A 7587-nucleotide genomic window follows, 5' to 3' on the forward strand; every position below is an offset into this window, starting at 1 on the left:
TGATAAATTGTCACTTTTTTGCCTCCCTTTATCCTGTAGTGGTTAGTCGGTGGTCGAGTATGTTGAGTCTTGTCTTGCTATGCCTCAAACCCTAGAAAAGTGGTCCTTCCTGTCCTTCCCTGTGAAGAGTTTTGTTCATTATCTCTGGCTGTCTTAGTTAGGGTTTTCCTGCTGTGAACAGACGTCATGACCAAGGCAACTCTTATAAGGACACCATTTAATTAGAGCTGGTTTACAGGTTCAGAGGTTCAGTCCGTTATCATCAAGTCAGGGGCATGCCATGGTGTAGGAAGAGCTGAGAGTTCTACATCTCTTTCCAAAGGCAAATAGAAAACTGGCTTCCAGGGAGATAGGATGAGGGTCTTAAAGTCTATGCCTACAGTAACACACCTACTCCAACAAGGCCTCACCTCCTAGTAGTGCCACTCTCTGGGCCGAGCACATAAGAACCCTTACACTAACCCAGCTTCCACACTCTGGCACAGCCCAACCCCCCACCCTTCATCCTTACACAGGCCCAACCTCTGGCTACCACAGCCAGCTGTGTCTGTGTAAGCAGACTGACATGCTGGCAAGTCACACTCACCTCCTGGTTCCTACACTGCAGTGGGAGATGGCCTCTGCTCTGCAGAGTTCCAGTACTAGGGACATAGGGGAGGGCACGCAGCGGCCACCCAGCGGGATAGCCTGGGAGCATCTGAGAACTTTGAGGGACCCTGTAGTCAGTGTAGCTTCCTGGAAGATGACCTCTGTCCCGTCTTGTGTCCCTTTCTACCTTCTGTTGGCTCTTCTCTGACAACTGGCTGTCACTAGAGATAAGGATGCGTGTGTGGAAGAGGGTGCGCGCTACACAGCATTGGGCAGAGTGGAAGTTCTGGGGGGTTTCAGCCCAGGGAGACCCTGTGCTCACGTCTCCACTTCCACAACTTATTGAGGAAGCAAAACAGTTCTACTACTTAGAGGGTGGAGTCAGGATTCAAGGGCATCCCACATTGTGCCTCAGGGAAAGTACCTGGGAAGGTCCTTGTCCCTGGCTGGCCACCTGCTGCCACCTGCTGGCTAATCTAAGAAGTGACTCCTGAATGGAGGGTTGGGGAGGGGTGTGTTGATCATGAGCTAAGAGAATGCTGCAGGCTGGAGGTCCTAGGATACACTCCACAGGGCAGGCTGGGACTGTAATCAGGATGTACATAAGTGTCTTTGCGGACAAGCTAGTTCAAGACCAGTGAGGAGAGCAGGCTGAACCTTGGGTGGCAGTGGCAGAGGAGCCAGCAGTAACTGGGGGGGAGGAGATAGGGTGGGGAGTCAGGAGTCACAGAACTACATCCAGCAGCTTGAAGCTGAGACCCACGAGGATGTCCATGCCCCTAAACAGCCTTACTTCCTTTAAAAAGCAAAAAGAAAATTGAACAAAAATATCAGATATATAATGAATGCTACATATAGTGTAATAATCAGCGTTAATACAGAATATGTTTCATAGAATGAACACAGGCACACATTCACTGTTTCATAAAGGGAAGATGTGTAATCCTATGCATTGTGGCCCAGCAGGAGTCCCTCTGAGGTTGTACGCATCTGCCTACACTACTCCCATTAGACATGTACCAGGGTGTGTGTGTGTGTGTGTGTCTGTGTGTGTGTGCACACTCACGCAGAAGGCTGTAGGAAAGCCAAGTGCTTAGGCCCAGGGGTATATTTCTGGAGGCTGCCCTGGGAAGGGAGCCCTGTTTCAGTCTGTGTCATCAGTGTGTTCACATACAGCTGCCCTTCTGACTAGCCAGTCAGGCCCCTGATCTGGCCACCGCCTCCACTGGGTGGTGTGCTTCTCAGCAGCGACAATGTGTGGCAGCAGGAGACTATAGCAACCAAACTGATCACAAGCCCCGCCCAACTCCAGCTCCACTCAGGTTGTGGTGGGGGTGGTGGGGTGGGGGAGGGCTCTTCTGGCCTATGCCATCCTTGAGTTCAAGGATAAGTCAGGGACGGTCTGCATGTAACCCCTGAGGATGTTGGTGCCTGCCTTGTCCCGCCTGTCTCCACTCTGTCCTTTGTATGACACAGGTGTAATAGGCTGCCTGGGAGGCCTTCTGAATCCCAGGGGAGAGCAGTAAGCCCAGGTCACAGCTTGTCAACACCCTGATCAGGTATGTTTTGCCCCTGTGAGGCAGTAGCACAAACACCCCTCTGACTGGGATTATGGAGCCAACCTATAGGGGGCTACAGGCAGAAATGGACCATCGTAAGACTGAACCAACATGGAGAGAAGGTGCCTGCCTTCAGATCTTTGGAGATCTGAAGGGTGAGGATGGCCTAAGGCAAGAAAGGTGGCTGAGGGCAGGCCACAGCTTGGGAGGCAGCTGTTATGGCTGACCCGTGGGTCTTTCCATTGGTGTGCCCATGACCTTCTGGCAGATGCACACCTGCCCTGTGGCATTCAGTAGGCATGTGTCTCTGGTGTCACCTGCTGAGACTGACTGTGGCACTGGAGAAATCCCTGGGCCAGCTGGGTGAATACAGCTGATCACTCCACTCTGAGGCCAGTCCTTCTCTGAAATGGGACAAAGTGGAAACACCTAAGACCACACTAGACCCGGGACAACCAGAGAGCTGAGATAGGTCAGGGAGCAGAGGCTCTCTGACTTGCCCACGGATCCAGACCTTAGCACAAGGTCAGGGAGGCTCTGCCAATCACCCCATATACTTTCCAGATACCCAAGTTCATTATGCACACCCTTGACAGCCTCAGCCTCTTCCCAGCCAGGACCCAGCCTAGAACCCCCACGTTCTGGGAGCCTAGGTAGAAAGCCAGGTTGCTCTATTCTGTAGGGGTGGGTCCCTGCAGGGTGGGAGCAGGGGCACGGGCTATTGGTATAAACACAGGATGTTGGTGACACACCACCTTCAGGAGGTCTGCTTCCCACCATCAGTACAGTCTCTAGAGGTGACCTTCCCGAGCTGGTTTCATGGTCAGGGAGACTAAGAAACAGAGAACTGGAGCAACCTTCTCAAGGCTACACACCAGGCTAGGTAGAGTGGGTACAGGTGTCTGGGTCTATCTACCCACATCTGTAGTTGTCTTGCCTTCCCGGCCACTGGGGACAGTGAAAAGGGCAGGTGGGAGGAGGGACTAAGGAATCTGTTCTGTCCCAGCTGCCCTCCTTGGCAAGAGGAAAGTGGCCAGTGGTCACTGGTCTGGCTTCCCAGGGAAGAAGCGACTGCCCTGGGCTTGAACCAGGATGAGGACGTGGCCTGCCTTTGAGTTTCTGGCCCCCCCAGCATCTGGTCCTAGGCATCAGACAGGCCTCTAGCTAAGAACACACTGCTGTCAGCATGAGGGGGAGGCACTGCCCTCTTGCAGTGGAAACCAAATGCAGTGGAATGTCTCCTGCCTTCCACCCTCCATCCCTTCTCCTCTCCTCTCTCCTTCCCTAACTGGGCCTCACTCACCAAGTCTACCCTGGGCATCCTTCGTCTTGGCTCTGTCTTCCGTTCACTGCCTGGGTCAGCTTGGCACGAGTCCAGGGTCACAGCAAGAACTGAACCCTCTATGGAAACACCGTTTTCTTCTCTGTGTGTTAGACCCAAAATGGCTGTAGTTGTCTACTCAGCTGAGCTGAGCTGAGTAGGTCTGTGGATATGATGGCGTGGAAGGCTGGGGAGGGGGAGACCGGGGAATGTGCGAAGCCCTGAAACATGGGAAGGGCCTCATAGGAGGAAGTCGTGAGACTGGAACAGCCACGGAGGCTCCAGGGAGAGGAGAGCAAATAGGACTGGCAGGGAGGCCAGGCTGGTGTCAGGAGGGGGTGCCCAGTGAATGAGGAGGAACCTTTGTGAAGTCAGGTGACGTTGACAGGGGCCCTGTCCTATAAGCTGGAAACACCCTGAGCGTATGGGGTGCTAAGCAGGGGGTGAGGGCTGACCAAGTACAGGAAATGAACAAAACTGGGATTAAAGCAATCCTGGGAGAGCCCAGTAGCCCTGAAGGCCCAGCCAGTGTCTACTGCCCTGGCAGGTGTGAGGGGATGCTCTACAGGCCTCTAGGTGGGCTGAGGTAAGCTGTGGTGAGCCCTGACAAGTACACTACCCTCGAGGCCCATGTGCCCCAGACACAGGAGGCCTGCCAACACCCCCTCAGGGCCCCAGGCATTTGCACCCCAGGGCCCCTCCCCCAACATCCACAGAAGGACCTAGGGTGTGACAGGTGTGTGGTGACATCAAAATCCCACCCAAGGCAGGCCTCTCACCCTTTCCCTGCTTGTTTCTGCTAAGGAAAGGAGGCCTAGTCTCGCCTTGCTTAGCCAACCCTGTGCAGCAGATAGGCCAATGAGAGACAAACAAATTCTGCCCAGCAGGAGCTCTTCCCTACTGGTGGTCCCCACAAATGGCGGAGTTCCTCAGACTAACAGCCCCTGAGCCCACTCTCCAAATGGTACTGGCAAAGTCCTGTAGCCTAGGAACCCATATGGCCCCATGGTGGAACAGGGGACACATGGGGAGGCGGGGATGGGGGTACCAAAATAGAGGGCATAGGAAGGGAGTAAGGAAGGAGGGTTCTACTCTGAGAAGGCCTCTGGAGGGTGGGCTACAAGAGGCCTGCGGCCTAGGATGAGGCCAGGGGTGAGATTAGTGAAGCAGCCTGTAACCATCCTGCTTGCTGTTCAGGAGCTGGGGTTTGGGGGTGGGGCAGGGGCATTCCAAGGCATGGACATTAACCATGCTGTTGCCTGTGTATGTTCCCACAGGACTTGTAGGTATCATCTTACCTGATGCATTGAGGCTGCTAGGTTTTAAGTGGACACACAGGCCAGGCTATTGTCCAGCCACACCCAGCTGCTGCAACATCTCCTCTTTCTCTCATGCCTACTCCAAGAGCCGGTGCTCTTAACCACTGAGCCATCTCTTCAGCCTCTAGCTGCTGGCTTTTGTAAGGGCTTTTGAGAGACTCTTGTATTGTGAGGATTTCTGGAGTGTGGGGAAGCGGGGTGGCAAGACCTTTTTAAGGTCTACAGTTCTTGGAGTCATGCAGTAGTAGCCACTGGAGGCTCTGACAAGGTCTGTAAAGGGGGAAGCAGATTTGGTTCTCTCGTGTGCTCCCACAGGGCAGGAGCTATATCAGGGGCTTTAGTCAACGAAAGTCTCAAGTGGGCAGAGAGTTTTGAGATGTGGCAGCCCCTGGCCTCAAACCAAAGTGGACCCCTCTGAAGCATGGCAGATTGGCCCACCAGTGAGAAGCTGTGTGTGTTCCGGGGGAGATGCAGCCCCCACGCCTTCCACTGTACTTGGCCATCCAGGGAGAGTCTCAGGCTGCTCAGCTGTGGGTGGTGACCTGTCCTGTGGGAATCCAGCCTTGGGGAGGCTCAAGAGCAGCAGAAAGAAGGGCACCTGGGTGCATGCATGCCTGGGCTCTGAGCCAGGTGGCACTCAGTGCCCTAAGTTAGGCTCCAAGGCCAGAACAAGGCAGAAACTCCAGAGACAAAAGCCGAAGTAGTCGACATTTCCAGTTTCAGGCAAGGCCCCTTGATTATCAATGCTGCCCTGTCTCCTTGTACATGGGATTTTGGGGGTGTAGAGTCTGGCTCCCAAGTGCGAGGCCCAGGCGAGGCCCATCTGTCTCCAGTTTTGGGAATAGTGGGTTTTCTCAGCTATGGTTTGGTTAGGACTGGGAGAAAGAATGTTAGAGCCAGAGACAGGGGTCTGCAGGCCTTGTAAGGCTGCTGGGCTAGTGGCCTCATTTATACTCAAGACACTGTAGCCTGGTCACCCAGCCAAGCAGGAGCTGGGGTGGGGGGCATCATAAGTCTAGGTAGGGTTGAACCCAGCCCTCTGCAGGGTTCAGTTCCTCCCCCCACATGTACAACAAAGAGGCACGGGCATGCTTTCGATTGCTGTGATCAAGACCACGATCAAAATCAACTTGGGAAGAAAAGAGTTTCTTTCATCTTCTGCTTCCAGATAACAGTCCATCACCTCGGGAGGCTGGGTCTGAAACCTGGAGGCAGGAGCTGAAGCACAGGTCATGAAGGAGTGCTTCTTACTGGTTTGTTCCCTGTGGTCTGCTTAGCCCACTTTTCCAATGTCTAGGAGTGGCATTATTAGTAGTGGGCTGGAACCCCCTAAATTAATCGTTAATCCAAAAAAAATGCCCTAAAGACTTGCCTATAGGCCAGTCTGATGGAGACATTTTTTTCAATTGAGGTTCCTTCTTCCCCAGATGACTAATTGTGACACGTTGTCAAAAACCTAACCTAACTGGTAACCTTTTTGCGGCTCCCATCTAGGCAGTTCTAGTCCTGTCCACCAGGTGGCGCTCTGCACTCGCTAATATACCCAATAGGCAGTATGGGTCCTGCCTTTGGTGGCCTCTCTGTAGATGGGGAGACCTAATGGTTCCTGTGAGGTCTCCAGGTGTGTCGTCCTCTTCCAACCCACATGGACCCCTGACTCCAAATTCCTTTTGTAGGGTCACAGGAGTTGGAACTCTACCCGAGCTCACCACAGTGCTTCTCTGAGTTTCCCCATCTATCAACAGACATTCTCACTCTTCCCTAGTTTGAGAGAACTAGCCATTGCCCAAAAGAAAGCCTGTTTAAACCCTCCAACCAGCACCATCTTCTTCCTTACTCCTTCATGTACCAGCCCCAACAGAGAGGGATGTCCCCAGGAGGGCTGTCATGCAAAGTGGAGGGTGCTACCAGGGTTAGGCTGTCTACAGGTCATGTGCCCCAAGGTCACACTCAGCAGGAGGTGAAACAGTAAGAGAAGGGGGATGCTGTGAACCACTGATCTCAAAAGTGCAGCGGTTCTCAACCTGTGGGTCATGACCCCTTTGGGGGCTGACTGACCCTTTCACAAGGGCTGCCTAAGACCACCGGGAAAGGTAGATATTTACATTGTGACTCGTGACAGTATCAAAGCTGCAGCTAAGAAGTATTCATAAAGATAATTTTATGGTTGGGGGTCACCACAGCATGAAGAACTAACTACTGTATTAAAGGGTCACAACATTAGGGAGGTTGACTGTCACTGCAGTGGTGGGTGGGAGGTGGCCCCAGCACAGAGGTGGAGGCTGGCTCTCATCTGCTCTTCCCAGATGAGACATCAAGACAGAGAAGCCAGTACCAGTTTCGGGGTGACATAGAAGTATTCCCTGAGGACAGGGTCCTTCCATGATCTCTGATCTTGAGCCTGATTGTGGAGTTGTACCTGTCAACATGGCTGGTCATCACCGGGTAACCCTAGATGTGTCATCATGAGAGCCTCAGGGACAGTGATCTCCAAGAGGGTCACCGGGCCCCAAGGGAGGCTCCAAAGCTCTGGACTGGCAGAGACGTTGTGGTGGGGAAGGGAGGCAATTCAGGGACAGCCTTGTGACACAGATAGGAGGAAATCCTGGCAGCTTATGTAACCTGACTGGCCCATATCCCACTGAGAGGCCGGTGGCCAGCAGGTGAGATCTCCCCATAAGGCATGGACAGAGACAGCTGCTGGCCCAGCCCTGAAGGATCCAGGTCCCAGACCCTTGGTGGCTTGGGAAAATTCCAGCCAGGGTACCTTGTCTAGGGGTGGTGGACAGTGCCACTATTT

General features: G+C 53.5%; 1 long non-coding RNA gene across 1 annotated transcript; it reads right to left on the reverse strand.

Moving 5' to 3' along the window:
- Positions 1-200: 200 nt before the first annotated feature.
- On the reverse strand, positions 201-4560 carry LOC143434231 (uncharacterized). Its single transcript, XR_013103575.1, has 2 exons — positions 3451-4560; positions 201-2551 (listed from the first exon to the last, which is right to left on the reverse strand). It is a non-coding gene; the product is annotated as an uncharacterized LOC143434231 (long non-coding RNA).
- Positions 4561-7587: the final 3027 nt, after the last annotated feature.

Source organism: Arvicanthis niloticus, chromosome 13 (genome assembly GCF_011762505.2).
Source record: "Arvicanthis niloticus isolate mArvNil1 chromosome 13, mArvNil1.pat.X, whole genome shotgun sequence".
In the NCBI taxonomy this organism is placed as follows: Eukaryota; Metazoa; Chordata; class Mammalia; order Rodentia; family Muridae; genus Arvicanthis; species Arvicanthis niloticus.